Here is a 15,433-nt window from a genome sequence, read left to right on the forward strand (position 1 = left end):
CGTGAACAAGCTAGCCAGAAAGGGGATATATATATATATACATATATATATATATATATATATATATATATATATATATATATATATATATATATATATATATATATATATATATATACATATATATATATACATATATATATATATATATATATATATATATATATATATATATATATATATATATATATATATATATATATATATACATACATATACATAAATATATATAAGCAGAGGTGGTGGCAGCAGTAGGCCTGAGGAAGTAGGCCGCCATAACAGGTTGGGTGTCATCACAAATAAGAAGTGTACTTACCAAAAGTGAAGTGTAAATTATAATAGGAGCAGTATACAAGTGATTAGTGTGGTAAATGAGGACTCAAAGGGGCAACGAGAAAAGAATAGCTGAAGAAGTCAGAGGCAGAAGGGCGAGGTGCACGAGTCATCGTACAGCGAGCATCGTACAGCGAGCATCGTACATCAGGCATCTGGATGGACGTCCCCTCTGAGGAGTAACGTACAAATCACCTGTTTGTGGTTGGCAGGAAGTTTTGAGTGGTAGAGCCGGCCCTACGATCACTGGTAGCTCGCTATCTAAACCCTGCTCCAGAGCGATTATCATACACACAACACCTAGCAGTAGTAGGAAGATAAAATTTGTAGGAGCAAGGAATAGGCAGGAGGATTAAGTCGGGGCTAATGGGACTACAGCCCTGACAACAGTTTCGAGAGATAATGTTTTAGGACACAAAGACAGTACAATCTGAGAAGCAAGTATTGGGTACACATGTAGTAAAAGGTAGTACATAACTGGGTGAAAGAAAGACTCGTTAACACACGCTAGTATTATAATTATTAGAATTACTCTCAGTGTTAATGGTATCTTATTAGTATTATGGATACACAGAGGTGAATTGTATTTCTGGGACATATAAACAACTGACGTGCTCACACACACACGCACACACACACATACACACTCGGGGCCAGGAGCTGAGTCTCGACCCCTGAAACCACAACTAGGTGAGTACACACACCCACTCATTCACACAGCTGATCCTTGGAATTTGACCGCTTCCCCTCACCCCCCCACACACCTTTCCCTCCCCCACAGACTTTTCCCCTCCCCCACTCTTGCCTTCACTCCCTCCTCCCTCCTATCTTTCTCTCTCCCCCTCCCTCGCGTTTCTCTCTCTCATAGCCTTTTTCCCTCCCCTTCCCCCTACCCTCTCTTTCTCTCTCTCTCTCTCTCTCTCTCTCTCTCTCTCTCTCTCTCTCTCTCTCTCTCTCTCTCTCTCTCTCTCTCCCTCACTCCCATAACCCTATCCCTCACCCTCCTCTCTCTCTATAGGCTTCTCTCTCCATCTCCCTTTTTCTCTATTTCTACCCCTACCTAGCATTTCTCTCTCTCATAGCCTTTTCCCTCACCCTCCTTTCTCCCTCCCTCTCTCTCTCTCTCTCTCCCTCTCTTTCTCCCTCTCTCTACCCTTTCTCTCCCCCCTCACCCTCCTTTCTCCCTCTCTCTCTCTCTCTCCCTCTCTTTCTCCCTCTCTCTACCCTTTCTCTCCCCCCTCACATTTCTCTCTCTCTTCCCCTTGGTCTTATCCCTCACCCCCATACTCTCTCCTCTCTCTCCCTCTTTCTACCCTTTCTCTCTCCCCCTCTCACCCTCTCTCTCCTCTAGCCTTCTGTCTGTGGTAATAAATAAAAAAAAAATGGGTGGCCCTAGAGGACGGAAAACCAGAGATCTGGTAGACGAACCAGGGAGGAAAGCCTGGGAGTTAGAGCTCCAAAAAAGGGAGGAAGAGTGGGGAAGGAAGATAGAAGAGCTTGGTAAGGAAATGGAGGAGCGGATAGCTGAAGAGTGCAGGAAGTGGGAAGTACAGGTCTTAGCAGCAGAAGCTAGGATACAGTGCATAGAAGAGAAACTACAAAGCCTGAAACAGATTAGAGAGACAAATGACAATTCAGATGTGACATCAGGAAATTCAATGTCAGGCACAGACAAGGGGACGGTAAGCAACAACGGAGACATGCCGTACGCGAAGGCCCTATCAGACCCACGTGGGGCCAGGGAAAAGACGAGGAGCACACTAAGATCAAATGACAGGTCCGAAGACAATGAAGGTATGCTATATACAGAGATTCTAACAGTCAACTGCAGTAGCAAGGGACAGCTGGTCATGAAAGACAGTTCACTGAGAATAAAAGTTTCAGATATGACAGGGACTGAAGGCAAGAACATGTCAATGGAAGGAAATAAAATGCCTCAGAGGAAGCAGATGGAGACTCAGTGGGAGGAGGAAAGGGCGAGGTCAGTTTTTGTGTACTGGCTCCAAGAAGCCAAGGGGAACAACTTTGAAGAAATAAAACAGGAGGAGAAAAAAATGATTGAAGGCATCATGAAAACAATAGGTGAGGGCGATATGACCCAGGTGACAAATTTTCAGAGAATTGGGTGGTTTGCGAGTGGAAGGATACGGCCTGTCAAAGTAATTTTCAAGGAAGAATCAGTTCGAACCAGGATTCTGCAAGAGAAAACAAGACTGAGGGACAAACAGGGGTACCAGAGGGTATACCTCGACAGCAACAGAACACAAGAAGAAAGGACTACACTGAAAGAGAGGGTCCAGAAACGCAAGGAGGAACGATAGGCAATGACGAAGACGAGCAGGACCCAGACACAGGAGGAAGGGCAAACACACCCCACAGAATCTCCCACCAAAAGACTCCAACCGCGACATTCCCAACGCAACTGAGCAACCTATACTACAACCTACTCACTGTTCCCTCTGCCACCAACCCCCATATCACAAACCTCACCCCAACAGCTGTCCCTTATTGGCATTCTCACCCCACCCCCATCATCAAAAACCCCACCTACACCACAGCCCCATAAAGGCCCCCACCAAGGCTCTCGCTCCCCAACCCCAATATTCTTGCATGACCGCAATGATAGAAAAGAAACTGAAAGTTTGGTACACAAAAGCGGATGGAATAACGAATAAACATGAGGAGTGGAACGAAAGAATCAGTGAAAAATCCCCAGAAATCATAGCAGTAACAGAAACAAAACTCGCTGAGACAATAACAGACACAATCTTCCCAACGGGATATCAGATCCTGAGGAAAGATAGAAGGAGTACAGGGAGAGGAGGGGTTGCACTGCTCATAAAACACCGATGGGGATTTGAGGAAATGGGAGGCATGGACATGATTGGACAAAGAGACTATATTGTAGGTACAATTCTGTCCGGATAACATAAAGTAGTCATTGGAGTGATGTATAACCCACCACAAAACTGCAGGAGGCCAAGAGAGGAGTATGAAGAAAACAACAGGGTGATGGTGGACACACTGGCTGAGGTGGCAAGAAGAGCTCACTCGAGCAGAGCAAAGTTACTGGTAATGGGCGATTTCAACCACAGGGAGATCGACTGGGAAAACCTGGAGCCACATGGGGTCCCAAAACATGGAGAGCCAAGATAATGGATGTGGTACTTGAAAACCTCATTCATCAACCTGTCAGGGACACAACCAGAGAGAGAGGGGAGGATGAGCCAGCAAGACTGGATCTTGTGTTCACCCTGAGCAGTTCAGACATTGAGGACATCACTTACGAGAGACCCCTTGGAGCTAGCGATCACGTGGTTCTGAGTTTTGATTATATAGTAGAGTTACAAGTCGAGAAGGTAACAGGAACTGAAGGGGACAGGCCAAACTATAAAAGGGGAGACTACACAGGTATGAGAAACTTCCTGCAGGAGGTTCAGTGGGACAGAGAAATGGTAGGAAAATCAGTAAACGAGATGATGGAATATGTGGCAACAAAGTGCAAGGAGGCAGAGGAAAAGTTTGTTCCCAAGAGAAACAGAAATAATAGGAAGACCAAAACGAGTCCTTGGTTTACCCGAAGGTGTAGGGAGGCAAAAGCTAAGTGCAACAGAGAATGGAAAAGGTACAGGAGGGATAGGACCCAGGAAAACAAGGAGATTAGTAGAAGAGCCAGAAACGAGTATGCACAGATAAGGAGGGAGGCCCAGCGACAGTATGAAAACGACATAGCATCGAAAGTCAAATCTGACACGAAACTGCTGTATAGCCACATTAGGAGGAAGACAACAGTCAAGGACCAGGTGATAAGGCTGAGGAAAGAAGGTGGAGAACTCACAAGAAACGATCAAGAGGTATGCGAGGAGCTCAACACGAGTTTTAAGGAAGTATTTACAGTAGAGACAGGAAGGGGGGACAGACCAGATGGGGACACCAGCAAGGAATACACCAACAAGTGTTGGACGACATACATACAGATGAGGAGGAGGTGAAGAAACTGCTAAGGGACATCGATACCTCAAAGGCAATGGGACCGGACAACATCTCCCCGTGGATCCTTAGAGAGGGAGCAGATATGTTGTGCGTGCCACTTACTACAATCTTCAACACGTCCCTGGAAACTGGGCAACTACCTGAGGTATGGAAGACGGCAAATGTAGTTCCCATTTTTAAAAAAAGAGACAGAAAAGAGGCACTAAACTATAGACCTGTGTCATTGACGTGTATAGTATGCAAAGTTATGGAGAAGATTATCAGAAGGAGAGTGGTGGAGCACCTGGAACGGAACAAGAGTATAAATGCCAACCAGCACGGATTCATGGAAGGCAAATCCTGTGTCACACACCTTCTGGAGTTTTATGATAAAATAACAGAAGTAAGACACGAGAGAGAGGGGTGGGTTGATTGCATCTTCTTGGACTGCAAGAAGGCCTTTGACACAGTTCCTCACAAGAGATTAGTGCAGAAGCTAGAGCATCAGGCGCATATAACAGGAAGGGCACTGCAGTGGATCAGAGAATACCTGACAGGGAGGCAACAACGAGTCATGTTACGTAATGATATATCACAGTGGGCAGCTGTGGCGAGCGGGGTCCCACAGGGGTCGGTCCTAGGACCAGTGCTATTTTTGGTATATGTGAACGACATGATGGAAGGGTTAGACTCAGAAGTGTCCCTGTTTGCAGACGATGTGAAGTTAATGAGGGGAATTAAATCTGATGAGGACCAGGCAGGACTTCAAAGAGACCTGGACAGACTGGACACCTGGTCCAGCAAATGGCTTCTCGAATTTAATCCTGCCAAATGCAAAGTCATGAAGATAGGGGAAGGGCAGAGAAGACCACAGACAGAGTATAGGCTAGGTGGCCAATGACTGCAAACTTAACTCAAGGAGAAAGATCTTGGGGTGAGTATAACACCGAGCATGTCTCCGGAAGCACACATCAATCAGATTACTGCTGCAGCATATGGGCGCCTGGCAAACCTGAGAACAGCATTCCGATACCTTAGTAAGGAATCGTTCAAGACACTGTACACCGTGTATGTCAGGCCCATACTGGAGTATGCAGCACCTGTTGGAACCTGCACTTGATAAAGCACGTCAAGAAACTAGAGAAAGTACAAAGGTTTGCGACAAGGTTAGTTCCAGAGTTAAGGGCAATGTCCTATGAAGAAATATTAAGGGAAATCGGCCTGACGACACTGGAGGACAGGAGAGTCAGGGGAGACATGATAACGACATATAAAATACTGCGTGGAATAGACAAGGTGGACAAAGACAGGATGTTCCAGGGAGGGGACACAGAAACAAGAGGCCACAATTGGAAGTTGAAGACACAAATGAGTCAGAGAGATATTAGGAAGTATTTCTTCAGTCATAGAGTTGTAAGGCAGTGGAATAGCCTAGAAAATGACGTAGTGGAGGCAGGAACCATACACAGTTTTAAGACGAGGTTTGATAAAACTCATGGAGCGGGGAGAGAGAGGGCCCAGTAGCAACCGGTGAAGAGGCGGGGCCAGGAGCTAAGACTCGACCCCTGCAACCACAAATATGTGAGTACACATACAGGCCTAGTGTTTAATCGAAATGTGCCTAGAACAAAATGGTAACTCACACACATACACATACACACACACTCACACACACAGTCTAGGGGGCCAGAGACTACAAACCTCACTCAAGGAAAAAGATCTTGGGGTGAGAATAACACCAGGTACATCTCCTGAAGCACACATCAACCAAATAACTGCTGCAGCATATGGGCGCCTGGCAAACCTCGGAACAGGCTTCCGACATCTTAATAAGGAATCGCTCAGGACCCTGTACACCGTGTACGTTAGGCCCATATTGGAGTATGCGGCACCAGTTTGGAACCCACCCAAGCATGTAAAGAAACTAGAGAAAGTGCAAAGGTTTGCAACAAGACTAGTCCCAGAGCTAAGAGGTATGTCCTACGAGGAGAGGTTAAGGGAAATCAATCTGACGACACTGGAGGACAGGAGAGATAGGGGGGACATGATAACGACATACAAAATACTGAGAGGAATTGACAAGGTGGACAAAGACAGGATGTTCCAGAGATTGGACACAGTAACAAGGGGGCACAGTTGGAAGTTGAATACACAGATGAATCACAGGGATGTTAGGAAGTATTTCTTCAGCCACAGAGTAGTCAAGAAGTGGAATAGTTTGGGAAGCGATGTAGTGGAGGCAGGATCCATACATAGCTTCAAGAAGAGGTACGATAAAGCTCATGATTCAAGGAAAGTGACCTAGTAGCGACCAGTGAAGAGGCGGGGCCAGGAGCTTGGACTCGGCCCCTGCAACCTCAACTATGTGAGTACAACTAGGTGAGTACAACTAGGTGAGAACACACACACACCCTCACACACACACACACACACACACACACACACACACACACACACACACACACACACACACACACACACACACACACACACACACACACACACACACGCACACACATACACACACACACACACATACACACGCACAAACACACAATCAGTGAGAAGTCCCCAGACATCATAGCAGTTACAGAAACAAAACTCATGGAGACAATAACAGATGCAATCTTCCCACCAGGATACCAGATCATGAGGAAAGATAGAAGGGGCAGGGGGGGGAGGTGGGGTTGCTCTGTTCGTAAAAAACAGATGGAAATTCGAGAAAATGGAAGGAATAGATGAGACGGGACTACATAGCAGGTACACTTCAGTCTGGGGAACACAAAGTGGTCATTGCAGTGATGTATAATCCACCACAGAACTGCAGGAGGCCACAACAGAGCAATGGTGGACACACTTGCTGAGGTGGCAAGCACACACACACACACAAAACCTGGAGCACACACACACACACACACACACACACACACACACACACACACACACACACACACGCACACACATACACACACACACACACACATACACACGCACACACACACACACACACACACAAACACACATACACACACACACACACACGCACGCACACCCACACACACACACACTCCCCATGGGTCCTTAGAGAAGGAGCAGAGATGCACCACAATCTTCAACACATCCCTTGAAACTGGGCAACTACCTGAGAAATGGAAGACAGCTAATGTAGTCCCCATATTTAAGAAAGGAAACAGAAACGAGGCACTAAACTACAGACCTGTGTCTCTGACACACACACCTGGAAAGGAACAAGATTATAAATGAAAACCAGCATGGGTTCATGGAAGGCAAATCTTGTATCACAAACCTCCTGGAGTTTTATGACAAGGTAACAGAAGTAAGACACGAGAGAGAGGGTTGGGGAGATTGCGTTTTCCTAGACTGCAGGAAGGCCTTTGACACAGTTCCCCACAAGAGATAAGTGCAGAAGCTGGAGGATCAGGCACACGTAAAAGGAGGGGCACTGCAATGGATAAGGGAATACCTGACAGGGAGGCAGCAACGAGTCATGGTACGTGAAGAGGTATCACAGTGGGCGCCTGTTACGAGCGGGGTCCCACAGGGGTCAGTTCTAGGATCAGTGCTATTTTTGATATATGTGAACGACATGATGGAAGGAATAGACTCTGACACACGGACAGGATGAGGCAGGACTGCAAAGTGACCTGGAGAGGCTAGACATGTGGTCCAGTAACTGGCTTCTCGAATTCAATCCAGCCAAATGCAAAGTCATGAAGATTGGGGAGGGGCAAAGAAGACCGCAGACAGAGTATAGGCTAGGTGGACAAAGACTACAGACCTCACTCAGGGAGAAAGACCTTGGGGTGACCATAACACCGAGCACATCACCGGAGGCACACATCAACCAAATAACCGCTGCAGCATACTGGCGCCTGGCAAACCTGAGAATAGCGTTCCGATACCTTAATAAGGAATCGTTCAAGACACTGTACACTGTGTAAGTTAGGCCCATACTGGAGTATGCAGCACCAGTCTGGAAACCACACCTGGTCAAGCACGTCAAGAAGTTAGAGAAAGTACAAAGGTTTGCAACAAGGCTAGTCCCAGAGCTCAAGGGAATGTCGTACGAGGAAAGGTTAAGGGAAATCGGACTGACGACACTGGAGGACAGAAGGGTCAGGGGAGACATGATAACGACATACAAGATACTGCGGGGAATAGACAAGGTGGACAGAGATAGGATGTTCCAGAGAGGGGACACAGGGACAAGGGGTCACAACTGGAAGCTGAAGACTCAGACGAGTCACAGGGACGTTAGGAAGTATTTCTTCAGTCATTGAGTTGTCAGCAAGTGGAATAGCCTAGCAAGTGAAGTAGTGGAGGCAGGAACCATACATAGTTTTAAGAAGAGGTATGACAAAGCTCAGGAAGCAGAGAGAGAGAGGATCCAGTAGCGATCAGTGAAGAGGCGGGGCCAGGAGCTGAGTCTCGACCCCTGCAACCACAATTAGGTGAGTACAATTAGGTGAGTACACACACACATACACACACACACACACGCAGGCACACGCACACACACACACACTCACAAACACACACACACACACACACACACACCCTCACCCACACCCACACCTACACACACCTACACACACACACACACACACACATACACACACACACACGCACCCACGCACACGCACACTTATATACAACAGGCCAAGTGTCTAATCGACATGTTCCTAGGACAGAATGGTAACTAAGATACACACACGCATGCACATACAACAGGCCTAGTGTCTAATGGACATGTGCCTACGTCCAAATGGTAACTAACGTAATTGTCAGGAAAAGAGTGGTGGAACTCCTAGTTCATTACATGACAACCAGCACGGCTTCAGGAAGGAAAATTCTGGATCAAGAACCTATTGGAGTTCTATGACAAGGTAAGGGAAGTAAAACAGGAGAGAGAGGGATGGGTAGACTGCATCCTTTTAGACTGCAAGAATGCTTTCAAAATAGTTCCACACAAAATACTGGTTGAAAAACTAGAGGAGCAGGCAAGAATAGGAGAGAAAGTACTGCAACGGAACAGGGAATACCTGACAGGTAGGAAACAACATGTATCGGTCCGAGACGAGGTGTCAGAGCAGGTGCATGTGTCGAGTGGGGTTCCACAAGGGTCACTCCAGGTCCCGGTCTGTTTCTTGTTTATGTGAAAGACATGAGGGGAGGGACAGAGTCAGATGTGTCCCTGTTTCCAGACGAGGTGAAATTGATGATGAGACTAAAAGCAGACAAGGATCAGGTAAGCCTACAAAGGGGTCTGGACAGGCTGAAAGCCTTGTCTAACAAATGATTACTGGAGTTTAACCCTAGTATGGGCAAAGTTATGAACCTAGGAATAGGACAAAAAAGACCGCAAACGAAGCACAGCCAAAGCAATCAAAGCCTGCAAAACTCGATCGAGAAAAACAGATCTTGGGGTGAACATTATACCGAGCACATCGCCTGATGGGCTCATCAACTAAATAACCGGTGCAGCATACAGGAGCCTGCCAAACCTAAGAATAGCGTTTCGACATCTACGTAAGGAATTATTCTCGACACTGTACACCGTGTACGTCAAACCCACACTGTTGTATGCAAAACCAGTATGAAACCCACACCTGATCAAACACATCAAGAAATTAAAGAAATTACGGAGGTTTGCAACAAGGCTAGTCCCGGAGCTAGGTTGAGGAAACTCAACCTGGCAACACTGGAAGACAGGAGGGATAGGGGGAACATGATAACAACATATAAAATACTGAGAAGAATTGAGAGGTGGATAAGGACAATTCCAGAGATGTGACACAGCAACAAGGAGTCACAACTGGAAGTTGAAAACTCAAACGAATCACAGGGATGTTAGGAAGTACTTCTTTAGTAACAAAGCTGTCAAGGAATAGGACAGTCAGGATACTGATGTAGTGAAGGCAGGATAAATACATAGATTTAAGGAGCAGGAAAAGTGACCTAGTAGTGGCCAGTGAAGAGGAGGGGCAGGAGCTATGAATCGACCACTGCAACCACAATTAGGTGAATACGCACACACACACACACACATACACACACACACACTCACACACACACTCACACATATACATACACACAAACACACAGGCTGCAGACCTGGTCCAACAACTGGCTCCTGGAGTTCAACCCCACCAAGTGCAAAGTCATGAAGATTGGGGAAGGGCAAAGAAGACAGCAGACGGAGTACATTCTAGGTGGCCAGAGACTACAAACCTCATTCTAGGAAAAGGATCTTGGGGTGAGTATAACACCAGGCACTTCTCTCGAGGCGCACATCAACCAAATAACTGCTGCAACATATGGGCACCTAGCAAACCTCAGAAGCATTCCGACATATCAGTGAGGAATCGTTCAGGATTCTGTACACCGTGTACGTTAGGCCTATATTGGAGTATGCAACACCAGTTTGGAGCCCACACCAAGCCAAGCACGTAAGGAAACTAGAGAACGTGCAAAGGTTTGCAACAAGAATAGTCCCGGAGCTAAGGGGCATGTTATACGAGGAGAGATTAAGGGAAATCAACCAAACGACACCGGAGGACAGGAGTGGAAGGGGGATATGATAATGACATATACAATACTGAGAGGAATCAACAAGGTGGACAGAGATAGGATGTTCCCGAGATGGGACACAACAACAAGGGGTCACAGTTGGAAGTTAAAGACCCAGATGAATCACAGGGATGTTAGGAAGTATTTCTTCAGTGACAGAGTTGCCAGGAAGTGGAATAGTCTGAGAAGTGATGTAGTGGAAGCAGGAAGCTCATGGAGCAGGAAGAGTGACCTAGTACTGACCAGTGAAGAGCCAGGGCCAGGAGCTATGATTCGACCCCTGCAACAACAACTAGGTGAGTACAGCTAGGTGAAAACACGCATACAAACACACACATACACACACAGGTGAGTAGATCGTATCTTCTTGACCTGTAGGGAAACTTTTGACACAGTCCGCAGCAGAAACTGGTGAGGAGGACAAGGTAGGAATAACAGAAAAGTACTACAGAAGATAAAGTCATACCTAACAGGATAGAAACGAGTGATTGCCCGGAAAGAGGTGTCAGAATGGGTGCTTCTGACGAGTGAGGTTTTACAAGGATGAAAATAATGACCGGTACTCTTTCTTGTGTCCGTGAATGACAAGACGGAAGGATAGTCAGGGGTATCCTTGTTCGCAGACGATGTTATGTCAATGAGGAGAATACAAGCAGAAGAAGACCAGGAAAGTCTGCAAATATTCTGGACATGTAGGTCTGTTCAGACAATTGCCAACTGGAATTTAACTCCTCCAATTAGAAACTTGTGGAGGGTTTTGGGGTGAGTATTGTACCGAACATGTCTCCTGATGTTTTCATACTGCGGATAGATGAGATGAAGCAGTGGTAGGAGGAGTCATCAGTGGAAAAACTCAATAGTGGAAGCCATGCCTAACCTATAGGTTTGACCTTCTTCCGCTTGTGTTTTTTTCTGATGACTCCACCTACCACTGCTGCACCTCATCTGTCTGCAGTATATAAAACCCATCTCTGCGGATAAGTTATACTATTATTAACATTAATGGACTGAACACATCGACTTCACGCTGAGGGACTGATTGCCCCAAGCTCCTTCTCATCTTCCACCATTTTTCTTTGTATTGGGCTGGCTGGCAAAACTCATTTGTCAATAATCAGAACGAAAATGGAGTACGCAGCATTTCTGGCTACACGAGAGCCTGAACAAACTACACTCGTTTCCAGACAGAGTGTTACTTGACTTTAACCCAAGTGGTACGGAGAAAGAAATATAAAATATGGATTATGCAAACAACAGTTACACACCTCAGAAAGGGAAGAGAATATGATGGTGAGAATAACACTCGGGATATGATCGGTCGAGAAGATTGTCTGAATAACCTCAGTTCGGTATAATTGAAATCGGCATTAAGATATCCTAGAAAGAATCCTTCACAACCCTGCACACGAAGAGTATTAGATCTAACATAGAGCATGAGGCACCAGCATGGAGCCCCATCCCGAACAAGTATATCCAGAAACTAGAAATTTCTGAGAATTTACTAAGAAGCTGGATCCGGAGCTTAGAGCAATATCCCATGAAGATAAACTGTGTGTGACAGAAAAAGAGAGAGCCAAAGGAGATAAAAAATAATAAGAACAGACGAGTATCTAAACACTAACTGATTAAACAGATATACCAAACTGTTGGAAAAGAAAGGCCAAGAAATAAAGTATAAATATGCGTTAAAGTTACAACTGAATCTTGAGGAATTAGAAAGTAAAGCAGCATCTATAAAAAAAATGGTTTAAGCAAAGTCAGCAAACAGCTTTAGTAGTAGGTATGATAGGGGCCCATAAAGCCAGTGGTACAATGTGACTTTCAGAGAGTACGTAGCTGGAAGGCGGAGCCATAAGCCAGTACTCAGCCCTTTCAGTCCTAACAAGGTAAACAAAGATAGAATGGTAGATAAGAAGAATTACAGACAGATAAGCGAATAACGAAGAAATAAAAGCGAGAAAAAGATTAAATAAAGAACTAAACATTTAGAGACAAAAAGGAATATGGACAGGCAGCTTCAGACAGACAGGCATACTTCACTCTACAATGACAGGTACGCAACTACGGATATAAGCATATAGAAAATGACAGAGAAGACATGCAGACAGTGACAGGGATAGACAGACAGGCAGTCGATCGAGCAAGGTAGATTAATGGACTCCCACACTGAGAGAAAAATAGGTATATAGGCTACCATTAAAAATGATAATCATTAAACACAACGACAGCAAAACGTAGACAGAAAAAAAAGAATAAAAGCTAAACAGGGAGAGAGAAAGGCTGAGACAAACTGTCTATGACAGACACACTGACACAGAGAACAGAAGACATCAGTGCTCTCGCGCGCACCATCCAATAGCACAAGTGAAAGCCTCGTCACATCGAGGACACTAAATGGAAGGATCTTGTTGGAAGATCAGTTTGTCGTGCAGCAGCGGCGGCAGCGGCGTCTACACCGTATCAACGAGGCCGTAAAGAAAACAAGAACCGAAGTCTCTGTCACATCCAGTAATCTTTATGGTCTTGCTGTTGCGATGCAATGTGCCTACACACTTAAGAATCACATGAGATGCTGTGACATTCTCGTCTGTGTGGGTGATGTAGAGATGCTGCTACATTCTTTTCTCTATGGGTGATGTAGAGATGCTGCTACACACTTTTCTCTGTTGGTGATGTAGAGATGCTGCTACACTCTTTTCTCTGTGGGTGATGTAGTGATCCTGCTACATTCTTTTCTCTGTAGGTGATGTAGAGATGCTGCTACACTCTTTTCTCTGCGGATGATGTAGAGATGCTGCTACACTCTTGTATCTGTGTGTGCTGCAGTAATGCTGCTGTACTCTTGTCTCTGTGGGTGATGTAGAGATGCTGCTGTACTCTTGTCTCTGTGGGTGATGTAGAGAGGCTGCTACACTCTTGTCTCAGTGGGTGTAGTAGAGATACTGATACACTATCGTCAGTGTGGGTAATGTAGTAATGATGCACTTCAGTCGATGCGTGTGATGAAATGAAATTGTTAGTCTTGTCTATGTCGGTGATGTAGCGATGCTGGGACGCCCTTGATTATGTGCGTGAAATAATAATTCTGCTTCATTGTGTTTGTTTGGTTAACGCAGTGATGCTTGATGATGCTACACTCTAGACTGTTCGGGTGATGTAGTGATGTTGCTGCATTCTCGTGTCTGTAGGAGATGTATTGATGGTGCTATACTCTTGTCCGTGTTGGCGATGTAATTATGCTACAACACTCTTGACTGCATGAGGAATGCTGGATGCTGTTACAACTGTCTGTAGGTCTGACAGAAAAGTTCACTTGTTTACCATCATCCTCAAGGATGCCACACTAATCTCTCAACAAGCTTCTTGGTACCTGTTTTCTAATAAGCGAACAGAGACAGCAGCAGTAACTAGACAAATTAATATATCTTTCTTGGCTCGAGACTCGAAACTCGGAAGTGTAACTGTGTTTAGCCACACACATTAACACACAAATAACCAGCACATATTACAATTTGCTAACACAAGAGTGAGGGAGCCAGTATATAGGTGAGGAGGACAAGGAGGAAGAAAAAGTAGTGGCAGTGGTAAGGCTGGTAGTAGAAGTAGTAGTAGAAATAATAGGGAGAGTAGTTAGTGGCACAAGAGAGAAAGAGGAGTGAAGAGAAGCAATAGTAATGATGGTAGAAACAGAGTGGTAGTCTTGAGTGACAGAACACACTAGGCAGAGAAGAAAGAAAAACAAAGCAAAAGAGAAAAGATAGGAAAGGAGAAGAGGTAGGGAAAGAAGGAAATGAAAGAATCAGGTCAAGTCACGAGTGTTCTGAAGATTGGAGCATTTGACAATGTAATGAGAAAATAAGGAATTTCCAGAGACAAAGCCAAAGATTCATACATGAAAAGTTGTTGATAAGGGATGTTTCAACAAGACGGTGATTGTGAAGGCTAGGAAAAGAGAAGACAGTTTTAGCAGAGGACCAGTCAGTAGGATGACAGTCTTCTCTAACATGACAGAAAGGAGCAATATCTGCGTTGACAAACCTAACACTTTTTTGTATTCTTTGACTCTGTCAGAAAGAGAGCGGCCAGACTCTCCTAAGTATTGTAGAGGACAAGAAGATGGTATAAACCTTGGTAATAAATACCGACAAGTTGGTTTAGAAAGACACGTAAGCAAACACTATGACATATTTATTAGAAAACGTTTCGGTCCTGGGACCTTGATCACTTAGAAATGATCAAGGTCACAGGACCGAAACGTTTTCTAATAAATATGTCATAGTGTTTGCTTCCCAGGACAAGAAGAACATGGTGTCTACTCTATCTCAAGCTCCTCTTGGAGAGTCTGGCGGCTCTCTTTCCGACAGATTCAGTGAGTATGAAAAAGTGTTAGGCTCGCCGACACAAATAATTCTCCTTTCTGTCATGTTAGAGATCATTATTGACTGGTCCTCTGCTAACACTATCTACCCTTCTTCTAACCTTCACAGTCGCCGTCTTGTTGAAGCAACCCTTATATACAACTTTCCTTGTATGAATC

This window comes from Cherax quadricarinatus, chromosome 25 (genome assembly GCF_038502225.1).
Source record: "Cherax quadricarinatus isolate ZL_2023a chromosome 25, ASM3850222v1, whole genome shotgun sequence".
NCBI lineage: Eukaryota > Metazoa > Arthropoda > Malacostraca > Decapoda > Parastacidae > Cherax > Cherax quadricarinatus.